Source organism: Strigops habroptila, chromosome 5 (genome assembly GCF_004027225.2).
Source record: "Strigops habroptila isolate Jane chromosome 5, bStrHab1.2.pri, whole genome shotgun sequence".
Lineage (NCBI taxonomy): Eukaryota > Metazoa > Chordata > Aves > Psittaciformes > Psittacidae > Strigops > Strigops habroptila.
The window spans coordinates 41823087-41841700 of NC_044281.2; the positions used below are offsets into that span (position 1 = coordinate 41823087).

The 18614-nt window shown below is 42.4% G+C and overlaps 2 protein-coding genes across 12 annotated transcripts in view; one reads left to right on the forward strand and one right to left on the reverse strand.

Moving 5' to 3' along the window:
• Positions 1 to 15924, reverse strand: part of PKP4 (plakophilin 4) — an 87573-nt gene extending 71649 nt beyond the window's left edge. For 4 of the 8 annotated variants that reach the window (XM_030486508.1, XM_030486507.1, XM_030486506.1 and 1 more), the window contains exon 1: positions 15720 to 15924. The gene's annotated coding sequence lies outside the window, so the exon portion shown is untranslated. The remainder of the gene's footprint in view (positions 1 to 15719) is intronic. The other 4 variants (XM_030486512.1, XM_030486505.1, XM_030486509.1 and 1 more) reach the window with 4 other exon arrangements.
• A 79-nt stretch (positions 15925 to 16003) lies between these two features.
• Positions 16004 to 18614, forward strand: part of CCDC148 (coiled-coil domain containing 148) — a 76563-nt gene continuing 73952 nt past the window's right edge. For all 4 annotated transcript variants that reach the window (XR_003991470.1, XM_030486513.1, XM_030486515.1 and 1 more), the window contains exon 1: positions 16004 to 16227. The gene's annotated coding sequence lies outside the window, so the exon portion shown is untranslated. The remainder of the gene's footprint in view (positions 16228 to 18614) is intronic.

The window sequence follows — 18614 nt, forward strand, 5'->3', positions numbered from 1 at the left end:
AAAGATAACTGAGTAACTTGAAGAAAATTATAAAGCAAAGTGAAGAAGATAATGTTGATAAATGCAAAATTATATGAACTATTCCTATCAAAGTGAACCATATACCTTACCACAGTAGGGGGTGGATGATAGAAGCATAACTATAAAGTTATACACACTCAGGTTAAAATGTTTGGCTAGGCATGAAACTTTTTGTAGGTGCCGTAAGGGGAAAAAAGTCAGGTCAGTGGTACATTAAATAATGTCAATAATTCTAGCCACACCCTGAAAGAGAGGCCCACAGTGCAAAATGCAGACAATTCAGTATACAGCAACAAGAAAATTCAGAGGGATAGAAAACTGTAAAAATATATTCAGAGAGATAGAAAACTGAAAGAATGAAGATTAAGTGTGGAAGTGCTCAAAAAGGGAAACAAATACTGAATAATAGCCAACGGTTACGTTTTTTTTACTGATGCCCAGTTAAACCAAGAAACCCTCAGACCAGTATTCACAGGCTTCATGTTGTGTGCAAGTACTGCATCTTTATGCAGCACTCGATGATGATGCTAAGATGTGATTTTCTTCTCTCAGTGAAAAACATTTCTCCCTGTAAAAACTGCTAGAGGCATACAATTTTGTCATGAGATGGCAATATTTTGCATCAAAGTTTACCAGCTGGAGATGCAATTTAGATAGCGTCTAACTTGCCTGCCTCAGCTACTGAAAGACTGGAAATATGACTCAAATGTATTTTAAAAGCTCAAATCCCAAGTTTCAATGGAATTTCAAATACTGGTTACAACAACATCATTCTTATTTCTACCTTTTAATTCCCTGCCCCATATTCCAATCTAATTCTAATTTCTGAGCAGGGAAAATTAAGCACGTCAAAACCAGTAACAGACCCTAGAAGTTCAAGTGTTAAGAAATAGTGTGGATTTGTTGAGAGTACATTCTATCGAGTTTACCTAATTTTGTTCTATGGCAAGATCACTAGAAGAAATATATCTTGAATGTAAAGCTTTTGCCACTGCCATGTGGCCTTGTAACTCATAACTTGTAGCCAATGTAACTAGTGAGAAAGTTGTAATGAAAACTGTAGTTAACAGTTCACTTGCACTGGAAGAAGGCTTGAAATGGGGCTGCCAGTGCCACTGTCCCAACACAGCTACCTGGGATAACAAATGAAAGGTGGCAGCACTGCCAGCATTTTGTACGTGATGGCTGGGACAGGGGAGGGGAAACGCGCATCATGGAGCAGTAGGGACGGCATTTAGAGCGAGAACTATAGAAGAATCTATCTAAAACCAAATGCCAAGCTCAAAAGCAGCCAATCCCAACTCTAACTGAATGTTGAAGCTTATCTACCCATCCTAGTGATACCTATCGATTTCACATTACCTCCACATGCAAAATCCTGCCTTGCCTATATTCAAGTTCACCCAGGCTATAGAGATGATCGAAGTCCTGCACTGAAGCAGGAACAACTGCAGTACAGAAGACAACTAGCAAGACCACATGAAATTGGCATGCCTATAATCAAAACACCGTTTCCTATGATAAAGGGGGGGGGGGAGGGGGGCAAAAGAGAGAAACATACCTCAATTTATCTCTCCTGTTTATTTTCCATTTCCCACTGCACTGAAATGCACCATCTTCCCAGTGTGCTTAGCTAAAGAAGAATATCCAGTTTTGAACACCCAATTTTGAGTTGGATCAATTGAAAAGTCAAAAAAGAGCAAGCAAAGCTATGCAAATTTTATGTAGGAGTTGCCTGTGTTCGGATACAAAACAGAGACTATGGGGAAAAGTGGTAACAGCTGAAATATTGAAGCCACTGCAGGGAAGACAAAACAATCATCAAGGATAATATTTAAAAGCTACTGCTATCTCCTTGCCAGGTATCAGACAATATCAATGACATTAATTATTTAAGTGTTACTGTCTCTTCTAAATGGGATACTGGGGTGCTCTTCCCCACTTCAAGTTATTTTTGCTGTGCTTTAACATAAAGCTCAAAATGAGGGGTTTAAAACGCAGCTATCAAAAGCAAATCCTCTCAGTAACACGAAAAGTTGAAAAATTGCACAACTTTAAGTCTTAAAAGAAGACAACAATTAAGTACCATTTTAGGGGATTTCCACTTTCAAACTAGAGAAAGCCTGCTCTTGCTTGCACTGTGCAAGTCCAGGAAAATGTCAATATAATAATTCAGGAAATACACTCATGGATGACAACAGCAGAAAAGAATGCACTTCCAGAACTTGCAAGATTGCTATTTCATATAACATTTACATAGTAATTGTAGTTAGAAACATGTCTTTCCATTTATAAAACATCTTACTTGAGCTTCAAAAAAACATATACAATTTCAAATAGCTGATACTGAACTGAACTCTCTGAGCACTGTAAAGTAAGGAAGAGGAAGCAGCTGAACAGCAGGCAGGAAGGCACCCCAAGCCAAACAAAGCCCAAACACCCTTCAGCAGAATGAAGTACTAAACCCAGTCCTATTTTTAAGGAAGGAATCAACAAGAAACACCTGTATTACTACACCACAGGAATTGAAAATATTTGTTACACATATCATTCATGCTATCTAAAAATGAAACATTTCAGCCAGGTGCTTTAAGTCAGCTGCTAGTTATCTTTTCAATATTACAGACAGCAGCATAAATTACCGATGTTAACTGGATGTGCACCTACCCAATTCATTTTTTGGCATTCTATTTGTGAGACACCACTTCAAACCCCAAAATTTTTAAACAGAGCTTTTCAGTAAAGGCACAGAAGAGGTTCTACAGAGGGCTTAGCCTCTTTTTTAATTTTAAAGATCACCTAGTAGATTCGTTAGTAGTTCAGTTCTCATATGACCAAACAGGTAAAGCTGCAAATGCCAGAGCAAATGTTGACATGCCCAGCAAAGGAAAGGCAAAAACAGGCTCAAAAATATATCTTATCCTTCTCGAGGGATGCCTATAACATTCCATGTCTTTTGTCAAACAAAAGCACAATAAAAACTTAATGAAAAATGTCTGCATTTTATACTCTTCAAATAACATTTTTAAAGACGTTACTTCTTTACAATGGCAAATACAGTTTGTAACTTGTTTCTCTACAGTATTGTTGCTGGTTAACTCCAAGTAACTCTCAACACACCTTCTGATGAACATTGTTAAAATCTTTTTTTACATGTTTTAAAAATAGACTTCATCAAGGCATTAGGAGACTTCAGATCAACATGTCCAAATACAGCAAAGTAAACACACTCATGTACTACCTTGTCCCATTTTTATCTGCTTTTAATACCAACGCTGTTGCTGCTTGTCAACATCCTCTTGCTAAGCCGCAGGAAGGATATGCCCAGCAATTTTGTCAGATGCATGGAATAAGCCAGAAGACTGTAAACTTGTAATTTACAGTCACCTTAAAAGATAGCATTTACTTGCTGCTGAACTGATAGAGCAACATGCCCATGCCATTCTGCAGAGTTTCTGTCCTTAGACTGGTGAAGCAACACACAGGGATCTGAATAACGCTGGCATTCAGCACAGGCCAGCCATACTGAACAAAGCACGCCTGTGTGGTGCACTGAAATGCAGACACAGAACCATGCAAGGTTGATAATCCAGCCCAGGACAACCTAGACTTCCTCCCATGAGGATTAACCTGCCTACAAAACTGCAGCTATGGCAGTGCTCCCAGTGCTGGGGACAGCAGGAGGACCCCTGCACCATGCTGCCAGGCATGCCTGCACTTCAGGATCAGGCCTGTCTCCAAAGCTGAGACCCATGCCAGGGAGCCAGCCCTCAGCTCGGAGAAGCCAGTCTGAAATTGTTCCAAAATCCAGATCATCACCATCATTTCTCCTGTCCTACATAGGAATTAAAAATATAAAGCATTTAAACAAACAAAAATGTAGTAGAACTGGCACAGAACAAAGCTCTGACACGAGGCTGGTTAGTTGTTCCATACTCGTCACCAACAGACACCTCACCGGGGTGGGCTGAGTCTTTAGACCTCATTATCCCCAAATAAGTCTTCATGAAAGTGAAACACTATTTACTGGCATGGCAATATGAACTGGTTTCACAGTGAATTCTGAAGAACTGATGATTTAACCTCACTGATGACCTATTTGCAGAAGATGGAAAGACTTGTGTCCCTGCAAAGTATAGCATGCTCAAAGATATGAACTTTCAACAAAAGTCTTCCTTAATAAACTATTTGTCTTGACAACAGATGGTTTTGTAATATTTACAATTTATTATAGACTTAAATCCATTGGTGAATTGTAAGACCCACTGACCAAAGCAAAATTCAAAAGATAGAAATAGTCATGTTACCAGCTTTCAACTCCAGAGAGAAGTCACTTGTTAATTTCTGCAATTGGTGTTCCTTCATGTGAAAAACGACAGTTTACAGAATAACCATTAATGCTTTTCAGTGAATCTCCAACAGCAGAGATAGCTCCTAGTAGTGGCCACTCAAGTTTTGGAGTAGAAACTCTATTAGAAACAAATACCACTGGAAATCCGGACCTCTAAGACCTAGCTTTCCTAGACATTGATTGATGCATGGATAACCGTCACAGTGGTGAAGCACAGGTATTCATGGATGTAGTGATGAAAGAGCAATTAAACAAGAAAAAAAAAAATAAAAATAATATTACTGAACAAATTTGAACCTAAAACACAGAACAGGAAAAAAAACCCCAGTTGCTGAAATAGCCATGGATCATTGTTATGGGCCAATCTAAATTTTAAATGGAAAGATAATTTAAGTAGGCAGACCTGTAAGTGAAGTTGTTGATTTGAGAAGAACAAATCTTAAGAAATAGAAAACAAAGTGGTGAAACCAACCAGCTCAGCTCAGCAGAGCTGCCTGATGGTAGTGCTACCAAACATATCCGTACCTATCCAAAGCGGTGGAAGGGATGACACGCAGGAGCGTTCAACGTACATCTAAACCAACAAAGAACTACTTATCTGGGAAGCATACCTACTTTTAAAGAGATAAAAATGAAAAAGTAGAGCACCCTAAGGGAAGAGGAGAAATCTACACATCCATGAATTTTGAGAACTGCTGTTTTCCAAGTCAAATAATAATGGAATTACGTGAAAGTTACAGACGGTCAAGCCAAACAGGACTTGCTAAAGCAGCAAAGAAAGTCCAAGAGTAACAAAACCATTTGTCTGTAGAGAAAACAGGTAATATTCTAACAGATTCCTAGGACAGAATAAGCTAAACATAGTCTATATTTTCAAATTACCATATTCTGCCTGTTTATGGGAAGACAAAAAAAAAGTAGTGTTAATGAGAAGCTCCATCTGGAAAAAAGTTTCTCCACTAGGAATTCCCTTGTGATTGATCATGTTTAACACTGTCAATACAATTGTCCTTCACGCCTTCCAAATCTGGGAGCTTTGGTGGGCAAGAAGGGCTTGGAACATTAAGCAGACATATTATTATGGAAGACCTCGAAGAATTAATTTTGCTGCTGTTCTTTACCCAAGCCACAGATGGTGGCCCACGAAAGTTTCTGTAACAGACAAAGAGGTCATCACAGAGAAGCGACTGGTGAGAATATGGACTCAGTAGATGTTCCTGTCAGATGGCCACAGTAATGGCACATGCCATTATAGCATAGATCAAAAATACACTTCCAGCAGAGATTCTGAAGTGTTGCTGCCATTATAATGGAATACAAGTTAACCCAGTGCCTGGCACAGGTCTTGTTTCTCACATGTGCAGCTGGTTGTGCTGGTCTGACTGAATTCAAAGGCTGTCATGATGATAAAGGGACCAAACCCTCCTTTTTGACAGGCAGAAACCTTACAAAACAGAGACTGAGGAGGTATTGTTTTCTGTGAATACTTGGCAGTAGAAACAAGGATAAGGAGACATTTAAGAGAAGACCAAATAGGTCTTAAAAGACCATAAAGAAATTTATCTCTGTAACTATAAATTGGGAAATTTCTCAGTGTAATGAACATCTTAGAAAAATGAAAAAATATACTGAATATATCACTTAAAAATATAATTATTAGTGGCTACTTTCTTCATTGTTGTAATTGCACTGTTAGGATCCTTAGACTGGATTCCTGTTTTTACTTATTTATACAAATAAAATCATATTGATCATAAAGGAAGTCAGACTACTTCAATTATATACTAGAAAAAGCAGAAAGTAGCCAGCTTTCTCTGGAATGTGCTTACAATCAGTATTGTTTTGATTCATATTCTGCTGGCATTTTTGCAACTGGAAAATGTTAAGGTCAAATCAAGGTGATTCGCTTGATTTCCTTCTGTGGTAGGGCCACTTCAATTAGGGCTCTTGAACATACACAAATATCTTCATACAGTAGCTGATGATATTAATAATCAAAGCTATCACTACACTTAGCATTCCCCATAGCACTCTAATAACAGGGTAGATCTGGAGATCCACAGGATTTTGAGAATCACACATTCAGGTTCCACCATGTTTAATGGTACAAAGTGGCATTTGAAAATAGTTCAATCCAATGTGCCTTCCTCTGCTACTTGTGCAGTAAGACTTCACATTTTGGGTTAAGTTCACCTGGGATTAAACAGGATCTGATCCTGTCCAGTTAGAGCTAGTCAAGGTGGTCAAGGCCACAGCTGCTCTCGACAATCCAAAATGAGTAGCACAGGAGGAGATCTACACAGTTGCAGTGGTGTCATGACAAATGATAACTTACTTGGAGGAGATGCTAAGTGTCCCCTACTCTAGTAAATCTGCACATGTAAATCAGCATTCTATTTGAAAATAACATACAAACCTAAACATAAATCCTACACTGTTTTCACACAATTACATTCTTCTAAAGCATGATGCATCTCAGCTCCATTCACAAGATAATGTTCATGCCTCAAAACGCATAAAGTGTCTGCATATCAAGATACTTGTTTTCACAATACTCAATCACAACATGCAAGTTTGAGAACAATCAATTCAGAAAGACATTATTCAGTAAATACCAGGAAAAAAAGCCCCAAACACTGAGAAGTTGAGGACTCTCAGGTGTTCTTTAAAGCAACCAAAACAGCAACTTAAAACCAACCTGCTACAGACTGCTGTAGGAATTTTTATTATCTATATTGATGCATCCTGACACCAAAGTAGCATGCAAATCAACTAGCCTACCAGCCTGGTATTCCTCCATCGCTGTTTTAATCTGCAAAGATGTGCACACAGGACTAAGAAACTAATAAAACAAGCTTCCAATCATACGGTCTTATTGAAACTGTTAACATTTGAACATGTGAAAGCAACATCACAGAGTTTGTGATGCTACACATAAAGCATCATTTTCAACCTTCTGCAACAAAAATTATCTGGAATACTACCATAGTTAAATACTTTTGTTCTGTTGTAATATAATACCTGTGATACTTTGAGATGAAGGGAAAACAAAGTAAAACTCTGGAAAAAGTTGCAATAACTTGTGTTATCTTTGCTAACTACCACAAAAAAAATAATTGTACCTTCCTTTTCTATGTCAAATCTTAATCCTTCTGAAATATATTAATAAATATTTATATTATAGAATAAATTAATACACCAGTAATACAAAGCAATTTAATAATACAATATAAACTAATACAGTGAACTGTACCACTAAACCAGCATTTGCTCAAATTCAGATAAGGCAAGGCTTTCTAAACCTAATGAACTACACGCTTCCTAAAAAGTAGGCAAGTTGTGATTTAAGGTATCTTCTTTTACATCTATTACAGCAAAAAAGTTATAGAAAATCTAGTCATTATGAATACCAATAAATACATTAAGTTTAATGAGAAGTGTTATCTTCCTACACTGTGCAAGTACATTTTCAGATTTTACTCGTGCAGGAGCACCTGACGGTGGTCTTCCTGCTTCCTTCCAAGCACTTGGGGTGGGCCAAAATGAAACTCAGCAGCTCATCAGACAAAAGTAATTCCTGTATTCTGTCTTGCTAATTCAACATATTTTAAGTTACTGAATAGTGCTGAGGTGGGTTTTTTTGCTATTTGTTTTTTTTGGTGGTGGTGGTGGTTTTGTTTTTTGTACTTTCTATTTGAGTGTCAGTACACACTTGATGATTTTTTTGTGTGGCTTAGAAATAACCTCTCTGTTCCACAACAATATTAAAAAAACTCTTTCAGTACTGGAAGACTGATTACATCAGCCTGAACAAAAAACATCCCACAATAAACAGTGTTCTCTACCAGAACTTCAGCACTTCCTTAAAAAATTTCAGGTCTTTGAACCACAATAAGTTTTTGTGTCTTCCTATTCTGTAAAAAATTTTAAACAATGATTTTTAAAAGTATCTTCTGGAAAACAATGTATTTAATTACAGTGAAATCTCACAAATCTCAGTGTACGCTGTTGCTGTGATTTATGCTAAGAAACAACGGCAAAACCAAGAAAACTTAGTTATTTTTTTTCTTTATTGGAAAGAGCAATATGGATCAAATGGGCCTATCTCACAGATCTATGAGCCAACCTGAAATTTCTGGGTTCAATGTTTTTTTCATCTCTTGTTTGAAATATAAACACGCTCCCAGAAAAAAGTGACGCATTGTCTCAATCACCTCACATGCCAATATTTTCTACTTCAGCTAAAATATGGCACTGCTTATTTCATTACATTAGCTGTAAGAACAAAGCTTGATACAAAGGACATAGAGCAGCAACAGATGGCAAATTCTGCTAGTGTACCTCCGGTTAAAGCTGCACCAAATAACAGACCAACAACTCAGCATTATCACTGGATCACACGAACACTGGATGAAGGTCTGTATTATAAAAAGTCATGTTCTTGATACCTTCTCCTCCACTTATTTCTTCTGTATGCATAAGTTTTGCCTTTTCATTTGTGAGCTCTATGGAGGATGGATTTCCCCTAACTTCACAGAAGGGCACATCAATTTGGAGTTTAGGCACTATTACAGTACAAATGAGATTTCCTTTCATGATATGCTATCATTTTAATACTGTTGTCTTACTTCTTAATAACAAAGCCTGGCAATTTTGATTTTAAATAAAAACAAGACAAAAATATTAACTCTTTTTAAGATCTGCCTCGCTATTTATCTTTACATACCATGCAAGGCTTGAGTAAGAATCTGCAAAAGACCATCAGTGAACAGTGTTACACAAACACAGCTGTACACAGAATGTCTCCAATTAACACTCCAGCACTTCACTTGTCCAGAAGCCCTTGAAATCAATTACATTACATACACCATCTTAGTTTTATTTCTGTGAAAGATACAAAACACTTCATTTTGAAGCATGTCACACTGACATGGAAGTTAATGAGTTATCATTTGTCTGAAATTGTTTCAGAGATCAATGATTGATTTATCTATTTTTACACTGGAATTACTACAGAAGGATACCTCAAAGAAAGGGAGGAGTGTGCTGGATGCTGCATACACACTATGTCCCAACCCATGAGCAAGCTTTCATGAACCGTGCCCCACACACAGGCTAATGGAAACGGTTACAAGTTTACCAGTTTTCACCAGTCGGATTTATCTCCATGATAACAAATGAAGGAATATTCGGTTCAATGCTGTACAGTAACAGAAAATTCTGCCAATACAGGACAGCGAAGGACATGGTTTTGGACTTGAAAAGATTTCCTTTAGGAGCACTAAGGATGCACTGCCTGCTGCCGCCTTGCTGGGAAGGAAGAGGACAGAATTCTACAACAAGCTGGAAAGTCTCTTGTTCACGTATTTTTAGCAGAGATGGCTAAGTTAAAAAATTTAAAGCAAATTAAGATATAGATTAGATGCTTTCTATTTGGACACATGTAATGCAAATGCTTCTGACTACATTTATTAAAAAAAATGTTAAAAGTATAGCACAAGTGATAGCCCAAGGCTTTCCACACAACATACATACCATAATGAGGTTTTGTTAAGAAGGTGAAGAGAGGAAAAGTTTTTGGCACCCACATACAAACAGAAATCCAGAATTTTTCTAACACTTCTTCCCTGTTCCTTTACAGCTGAACCTCATGTGAGAAAAGGCAATGCCTGGCACAACACACTCAAGCTCCTTCTTCTCACTTGCTCCCCAGATCTCTGCTACTTCTCACCCTGCCAAGCACTAGAAAAACTGCTCCTACCTTCTTGCCTATTCTCTTCCAGGATCTCCTGCTTCCGCCACCTCTGGAGATGGCTAAAGGCACTTGCTGGACCAAAGTGACGCTGTGCAGAGCCAGTCCTGCTGCATTTCGTCCTGCTGCCGAGTCCAAATGCAGAGTACTGGACAAGTACTCTCCAGACAAGTGAATCCCACTGGAGCTTTCACACTTAATGCTCTGAGATGTACCTGACTCATAAGGAAATGGGGACCTGACGCTCTGAAATTCTCTTTGCAAATTCAACAGACACTAGAGGATAGCTAATTACACAACCTACACAGTACCTATGAACCATCTGCCTTACAGATCCAATAGCTAAAGGGTAATTTTATTCACTGCCCACAATTACTACCCCACGGTTGCATAAACAGTAAATACATTAAAAATCCCTCCATTGAGCTGTGATGCAGAAAGCAAGTTTCAGCTTGCACACCTTCAAAGGATTTACAACAGATTTCTTTCCTCTCTTTAATAATGAATTAATCACAATACCAATCAGAGTATTAGATTAGCTACAATGTCAATCTAAGGTTCACAAAACACCACCATATTTCAGTTAGAACACTTAGATCACAAGTCTTTTATAAGCAAAAGACACCACTATGTAGGGGTGGGGGGAGAAGAAGTCTTAACTTTAATTATTTCTTGAAGAATAGATTAATCACTCTCAAATAAAATAATAACTCACAGTTTTATTTTCTCCGCTAAAATAAGGCATAGTTAAAATGATTTTTAAAAGCCATTAAACAGGAAGTTGACTGGTCTTCAATTTCTAGTGCTAGGTAAGAACTTTGCAAAATGCTATGCAACTTAAAAAAAAAAAAAAAAAAAACAAAAAAAAAGGGGGGGAGGGGAGGCTGAGATCTAAGCAAGATGGCCATGGAGACATTTTGGAGAAAAACAGTAATTTCATTTTCTTTTGTAACCACAATATCTTAAAATTGCAATAATACGAAGAAAACACATGTATATTAAAAGTATCCTTGAGGTTTTTTTTTCAATTTCTGTTAAAAATACATCTTCTTTAAAAATACTAAGAATGGTAAGATGCATTTTCCCTAACTTTTCACAAGGTGACATTGTCTTAATTTGCCTGTAAGAATGTGACACAATGAAAAGGACTAGAAAGTTAGACAGCCATGGTTCGCTTTAATCAAAGCTCCTGCATTGGCCGCTGGCTGCTGGCTCCTACAAGGGCAGGGAAGGCAAGGTAAGCCAGCAGCAAACTGCCCGAGCAGGTTCAGTTGTGCTCTTCCAGCCGCCACCAGACACTGCTCTCCAGGAAGCAGTGGATGACTCACGAAGCAGATCCTGAAAGGAGGACAAGCCTGTGCCTGAGTCACCTCCCTGACCCAGTGACACATGCCTGCTCCACCGTCAAGCTGGAAGAGCACGTCCTCCTGCCTTACAGTGGCCCTACAAGCAATTAAACCTCTGTGAGACATCAGTCAAAGATCTTTCTCCTTAAGCCTTTTCTTTTAATGACAGTGTTGGGGATTTCATTATTAAAAAATAAATTAATCTACTGTGAAACTGAGAGTCCTTCCTTCTTTCCGAAATTCACACATCTCTCCACTGCTTTGGAGGAAAAAGGAGCAAGATACTAAGGGCAAAGAGGGAGAGTGGCAGCAAGTGGAAAAGGAGCAAAGGTCTGAACACTGGTGCCAGCTGCAGAGATTTTAACTGACAAGAAGCTGCGATTTTCTTCTGTGCAAGACAAAGCTTTGGGAAGGTCACCAGAGGCAGGTTTTGGCTGTCCTCATCCACCTCCTCCCTCCGCAAATCTCCCCGAGGCAGGATAAATGAGTACTCCATTTGGATTAAAAGAACATGAAAAGTGATCCAATGAAGTAGGACACATCACAGGCCTTCAGAAACACAGCTGAGAATCAGAAAAGCTACAGTGTGCCCAGAGCTGCTCAGTGCTGGTGGTCCCTCCAGCCCCACTCGCACATTCCTCGGGCACAGCTCTGCTGGAACTGAGTGCAGCTCGCAGTGGGAAAGGCTGTTTCCATGGGCTTCACTGCTGCGCTCAGCCACCGTTACGTACTGATTTTCCATCCTCACCAATATTTGAGCTGCCTTATTGTCAACAGTATTTGCAATCAAGATGGGAACAGCAGCGGCAACATTTACAAGCCATGCCCAAAACTCCAGTTTCAGATCCAGCTTTCTATTCGCTTGCACTTACTTCACTTTTGGAATGACAGTGTGGGCCATATTCATAACGATTTGCTGTCTTATTTTCATTAAAACAAAAAACAAAAAAAACAAGAACAAATCCCACCAAACACTCAAACCTAGCCAAAACCTCTGAGAATTCCAGAATTTTGAACTGCACCACCACGAGTTACTCCAGAGATGAACACGCGCTTTTCAGACAACATGGCAAAACACATTCTTTCTGCAGCAACTCCTTCAACTTGTTTCCCAATAACCACTGGCAAATGGAGCTACCGTTCCAAACCCTTTAGCTGGGCAGCCCCTCACTGGGGTTTCTGCACACAGGCTTTCCCTCCAGGGAAGGCATAGCTGGGCTGCCAGCAGCACTGTCCCCTGAGTCGCCAGCCCCACTTCCCTGCCACAACAGCCACCCAAAACCTTGTGTATTGTTCATAAAGCCCCTCTGCTTTCGGGGACCATTATATGTAAGTTGTAAATAGCTCAAAAGGAGTACAGCTTCTCACACAGAAGATTCCAGTTTTAGCTCACTGATGCAATTGAAAATCATAAGAACGTAAACGAGAGCCTCACAGAACAGGTCTGGTAATAGGCTCATAGGTATTTTTTTCCAGACAAGTATCATGAGTTCAGCTTGCTTCTTAGGAGCCTTTTCTACACCACATTACAATAACTACATTCTGGTAATAAGCCAAATTATTCTTGATTACACTTTTAACAACTTTGTTAAGCTCATCGAGATCCCTGAACTAGTCAGTGCTTCCTTGCACCAAATAAATAATCAGAGAAATGCTTGCAGGACTTGCTCATTTTCAGCATCACGACTAAGGAAAAAACACAACAAAATTAAGATGGTACCCAGAGTCCCATCTTTTGGAATGGCTTTAGCCTTTCATCTGTTATAAATGTATTTAAATAATCTACATAAAGTGAAGCAGAAATACATCAAGTTCCACATTATGTTTCCTGTTTTATTGCTACGTAGAGTGTTTCTTCCACAATGCCTATGCATTTCCTACACTAAACACCTGACACAGCTTACTAATTAAGATGACTATTATTTTTACATACCACGTTATCACTCAATATAAAAAATACTCCAAAATGAATTACAGATGCTATTTTGCTAGTGCATGAAGCTGCTATAAAAAAGTACTGTACCATATCACTTTCCTTGCTTATATTGTGACTGAATTAATCTGTCCACTGTAAAAGGATCCTCCATTACTATTAAGAAAAGCAAACACCGAGAGGCATGTTATACTGTGGACATTTTAAGGAAATTTTCAATGAATTCTCCTCTCTTCTGGAAGACGACTCTCTCACAGAACTTGCTCCAACTGTGTCTCATAGCAGAGCTTCCATTATTACTGCTATTTATCCTTAACATCTAACAAGACGAAAGTAAAAAAGACGTTTTTACTGGAAAAGCCCCATCAACTGTCCTACCTTAATTAGAAATATTTATAGCAACTTATTCCAGTACCAAGATAACACTTTACAAGCAATTTAAACACAAGGAGAAAGTTACTGCAACCTGTCTTTTCACAGACAGGTTACATTCATTTGCATGTAATACTGTAACATTTAACTGAGAAGCTACAGCATGTCAGGGCCAGCAATGAGCTTTTGCCCCCAAACACACTCCTCCCGTTTTAAACGGGATGGACAAGACTGAATTACTGTTTCTCCATAAACGAAACAAGCACATTTGGTAGGTTCCTGTGTTTTTATCTCAGCGAATGTATTATTTGGCGTCTACCTCAAAGCCACAGTTATTAGTTAAAGGGCGAAAAGTTATAATCCTTGTGCTCTCCAATTCTCTAAACTCTAAGTCACCAAAAAATGAGAATGCTGAAAACACCGAGAAGGTAGTTAATGAAACATTACCACTGCAAGTCCAGCCACACCTTTTCCTTTAAGCGGTCAAATCTTGAAGCAATGACTAATGTAAAATTAACACGGAGCAGATTATTTAAAATAAAAAAAAAAGGTACAAAGGTCTAGGGGCCAAACACAAGCCCTTTGGGAGCACAGAGCCACTTTTTATTGGCCTAGTGATGTACTCTAAGGCGCTAGCTGGGTGGGAAGAAGGGCCAGAGAGGGCTCAGTTCTGAAACTAGGTTTTTCTGTGGCATTTGGTGTTTCTACCTTCCACACAAATTACAATCACACAAATACAGTGAAACAGCCAAGGTTCAGCATCACTATTAATTTTAATCCCCCGAGACTTCACTTCCCAGCTATCCTAGCCTCAGACTCGGGGTCTCACTCAGCGATTTGTGCCTACAGAGATGTTTCACGGTCCGTCAGACCGCTGCAGAGCGCCGGAGGCACGGGCAGGCCCGCCCCGCCTCCAGAGGCAAAACCCACCGGCCGGCAAACAGCCCCGCGCCCAACACGCACCTACATGTGCTCGATTTCTCCACTCCGTGCACGTGTGACTTCTCTGCTGCTTAGTTTCTTTTTGGTTTTTTGATCAAAGGAGAGGAAAAATGCAATTAGTTCCCAGCGTCGGCAGCCGTGCCCACCACCTGGGCAGGGCATCCCCCACCAGCCTCCTGGTGTCTGGCGGACGGCACGCACACAGCTCCAAGTTCAGCGGTCACACAAAGGTTAAAAAAAATCACGCCTTTAAAATCCGTTCAGGGAATGCAGCGACGGCAGCCTGCCCGGAACCGAGGGAAGCGGGCCGTCCGGGATGGAAATCCGCGTTTGTGGGACAGTGTGCTGCCTGACGCGCACCGGGCAGGGACGGGCATCCCGCCGCTCCACCGCCAGCAGCGCGGCGCCCATCGCACGGCACGTTGACCCTGTCTGGGGCGAGCCCGGGCCCGCCCTACCAACACCGATATTCCCTAAAGTTTCCGCCGTGCCGCCGCCCGCCCGGGAGCTGCTGCGGGCGCGGCGCGGTGCGCTCCGGCGGGGCGGCCCTGCCCGCTGCGGCTCGACTCCCGCTCGCAGCGCCGCGCACCGCCCCGCGCAGACGGCGCCTTTCGGCGCGACCGCGGGCTGCGCACCCGCCGCCGGCTCACCCCGCGGCCGCGGGCCCAGGCTCCGCGATCGCCCGGCCCGCGCGCACCTGCCCCGCCCGCTAGCGCTCCGCCAGCCCGGTGCGGAGCCCAGGGCAGGGTCCGGGCGGCGCGGCCGGGTGCAGCACCGCGGTGCAACACAGGGGTGCAGCAGCGCGGGTGCGGCGAGCACGCCGTGCTCTGCCCGCGCGGGAAGCGCGCAGCGCAGGCGGGCCGGGAGCGCGTCCGCGCGAGGCAGCGGCTCCTCGGCCCCGCTGCCCCGGGCCCCCGCGGGCTCCGCCGCCGCCTCACCTCCCGCCTCACCCGCGCGGCGCCCCGGCCGGCCCGCGGCCTCCCGCGGCCCTCGCCCACTCACCGCGCAGAGAGAGGCGGCGGCGGGGCGGCGCGGCCGGCCCCGCTCAGCGCGCCGGCGGGCCGCGGCAGGCCCTAGCCCGGGGTCTCCATGGTGGCGGTGGTGGCGCCGGCGCCGCCGAGCCCCGCCGCCCGCTCCGCCTGGCCGCGCTCCGCCCTGCTAGCGACGTAGGCGTAGTGCCCTGCCCTGCGCCCGGGCCCATTGGCCGAGCGCCGCACCGGGCGGCGCCGTATTGGTTACTGCCTCGTGTTAAACCTGCCAATGGCGGTGCTACTTGAGGTTGCCATGGTTACCGATGCTGTGAGGCGGCGGAGGGGAAGGTGCCGCCGTCCCCTTAGCGGGGTGGACGAGGGTCTCGGCCCGACTGGGTCGGGACGTAGCGGCCCCGCACCACACCCAGGTGGCCGCAGGCGAGAGTGCCCGCCGGGTGAGGTTGCCTGCCAAGGTGGGGCTGCCTGTCCGGGCGGGAGGCTCATTCGGCGCCTTTAGAGAGCCCGTTGTCCTCCTTGCGGTGAGTGTCCGTGCGCGGCGCGGGAGCGGGCGGGGCGCAGGTGGCCGGAGCAACCCGTTGCAAAATGGCCGCGACGGCGGTGCCCTGGTGGGGGTGTTCGCGGGTGCTGTCTCCCTCACCGGCGGCCGGGCTCCCCTGGCGAGGCTAGGCTGCTGTCGGGGGTGTCACCCGTTGGAAGCCGTCGAGGGCGGCGTTGCTGCCTCAGGAGCGGTGGCGGGAGTTGACTTCAATTGGGGCTCTCCGGTGTTTTTTGGCAGGCTGTATGGAGCCAGAAACGGGAAGCTGGTAGTGCTGGCCGCCGCAGGCTTCGCATACCTTGACAGGTGAAGTCAGGGATTTTGTGAAAGACAAAAATACTTTATATAGCCTCTTAAAATGTCACCGTTTTGAAGCTTCTGGTCTGGCCTAACTCTGTCTATGGTGTGGAGAATTACAGGTGGAGAAAAGCAAAGCCATATATATGAAGACACTGTAAAACACTTTTAAAAGAGGTTTGGTGTGAGAGAGCACGTGTGTTAAAGGTTTGGTCTTCTATTCATGTTGCGTGACTGTCCCTGCACACAAACCATTGCTGTGTTTTGCAGCGTTTTCTGGCCGATGCCACTCCTTCTCCCTCAGTCTACCACTGTTACAGTTGGAATAGATCACAGGTCTCTTCATTGACTAGTATGATGATACTGTAAACAGCTAAAAGAAGCTAAGACCAAATTTGCCACTTAAATCTTCCTAGAAGTGCATGTATTCTTATTTTACTCTATTATGCTTTTGTCTTTTATCTTTTCCTAATGCTTGTCTAACACACTAAGAAGGCTTCAGATATTCTCCTGTAAGCAAACTTGTATTTGGGGTGTAATTCAGTGAGCAGCTCTTTCTGTCTTAAGAGGTTGTCTTATTCACCCCCTTCCCCTGGGGCATTGATGCAGACTCTGTAGGAATCCTGTCAAAAAATGACCATGAAAATGATCCTGCATTTTTACTGGTGTCTTTTTTTCCCATCCAGATTATTCTCCAGTTTATTGTTCTATGGGATGCACCGTGTTTTTATCTTGGCATAAGGACACGTGAAAACTCTGATGTGGTTTAATCAGTGCTGACACTACAAGTAGAACCATGTCCTTACCCTCTATTCAGAAAGGAGCTGGAAATAAAAAGTAAGGAAGTACCTGAACATGGAGAATCACCTATAAACTCAGAATTCATGTAGTCCCTTCTCTCAATTTCCCATCTGGAATGTAATCTGCTATGTTGGAAACTATGTAGGCTATTGGTATAATTTTTAATCTCTGTAATATCTGTTGCTATGTGTATGGATTAATAAACTCCTATAATATGATCATATGTCAAATGGTAAATACTTGGCAGATGTAAACAGGGGTCTTGATTCCTCACTGCCCTGAAAATCTCATGATTCATAGTATGTCAAGTGGGTATAAAACACTACCAAACCAGAATGGTGGCCTCCTTCTAGGAAATAGGAAACAAGAGTCCAGAGGAATAATAGCAGAAACAAAGTAAACCAAAGAGTGACAAGGGTGAAATAAAATGAGCAGGGGGAGGATCAAATGAGAGTGAACAACAACTGAAAAGGAAAAATAGAATGCGGTATCAGAATAAGTAGATCTAGAGTAAAGGGAGGAGAAAGCACAGAACCAGCGAGACCAAGGACTTTCCTTAGTTGCAAGTTTGCTTCTACCAAAGGTGTACTGGATTAATTAATTCAACTTCAAATCAACTTCAACTGGTGCTAACCTGTAATTAGGATATTGTTACATTGGCTTAGCTTGCACAGCAGCTTTTAGAAATGACAAAGCTTATCTACCTCCCCTGGTATTTTGAACCATTTCTGATTGTTATTGTTGTGACCCTGGAAGGCACAGTCTGCTGGCAGGATGTGAAAGGTGGCATAATGCCACCTCCAGGCCTTCCTTCTGTGTGGTTCCATGTGGAAGGCTGTAACCCTCAACATTCTTAAGAACAGCCTGTTCCAAGTGCCCTGTCCCTGCAGAGCCATGCAAGGTCTCTCCGTATTTTAGAGTTTGCCACTGAGGCATGACGGGAAAGGGTAAGAAATAATGGCACAAAGGAGAAAGTGATCTTGAACCAGTTTGTTTTGGCACAACAAAAGCATAAAGAATTAAAAGTAATATTTTGAGGTCCTGTCACATTTGCAAGTGTATTGAATGACCATCAGTGAAGAACAGCTATTTCATTCTTTTTGGTGTTAGTCAGACAGTCATAGCTTTTTTCTTTGTTTTGGCATCCAGAGCAGCCAATACATTATCTAATTTGACTACAGCATGTCACAGGCCACCAAGTCCCACCCATTTATCACTGTACTGAGCCCGATAGGGATGAAATATATTACAAAAAGGCACCCCATCTTAATT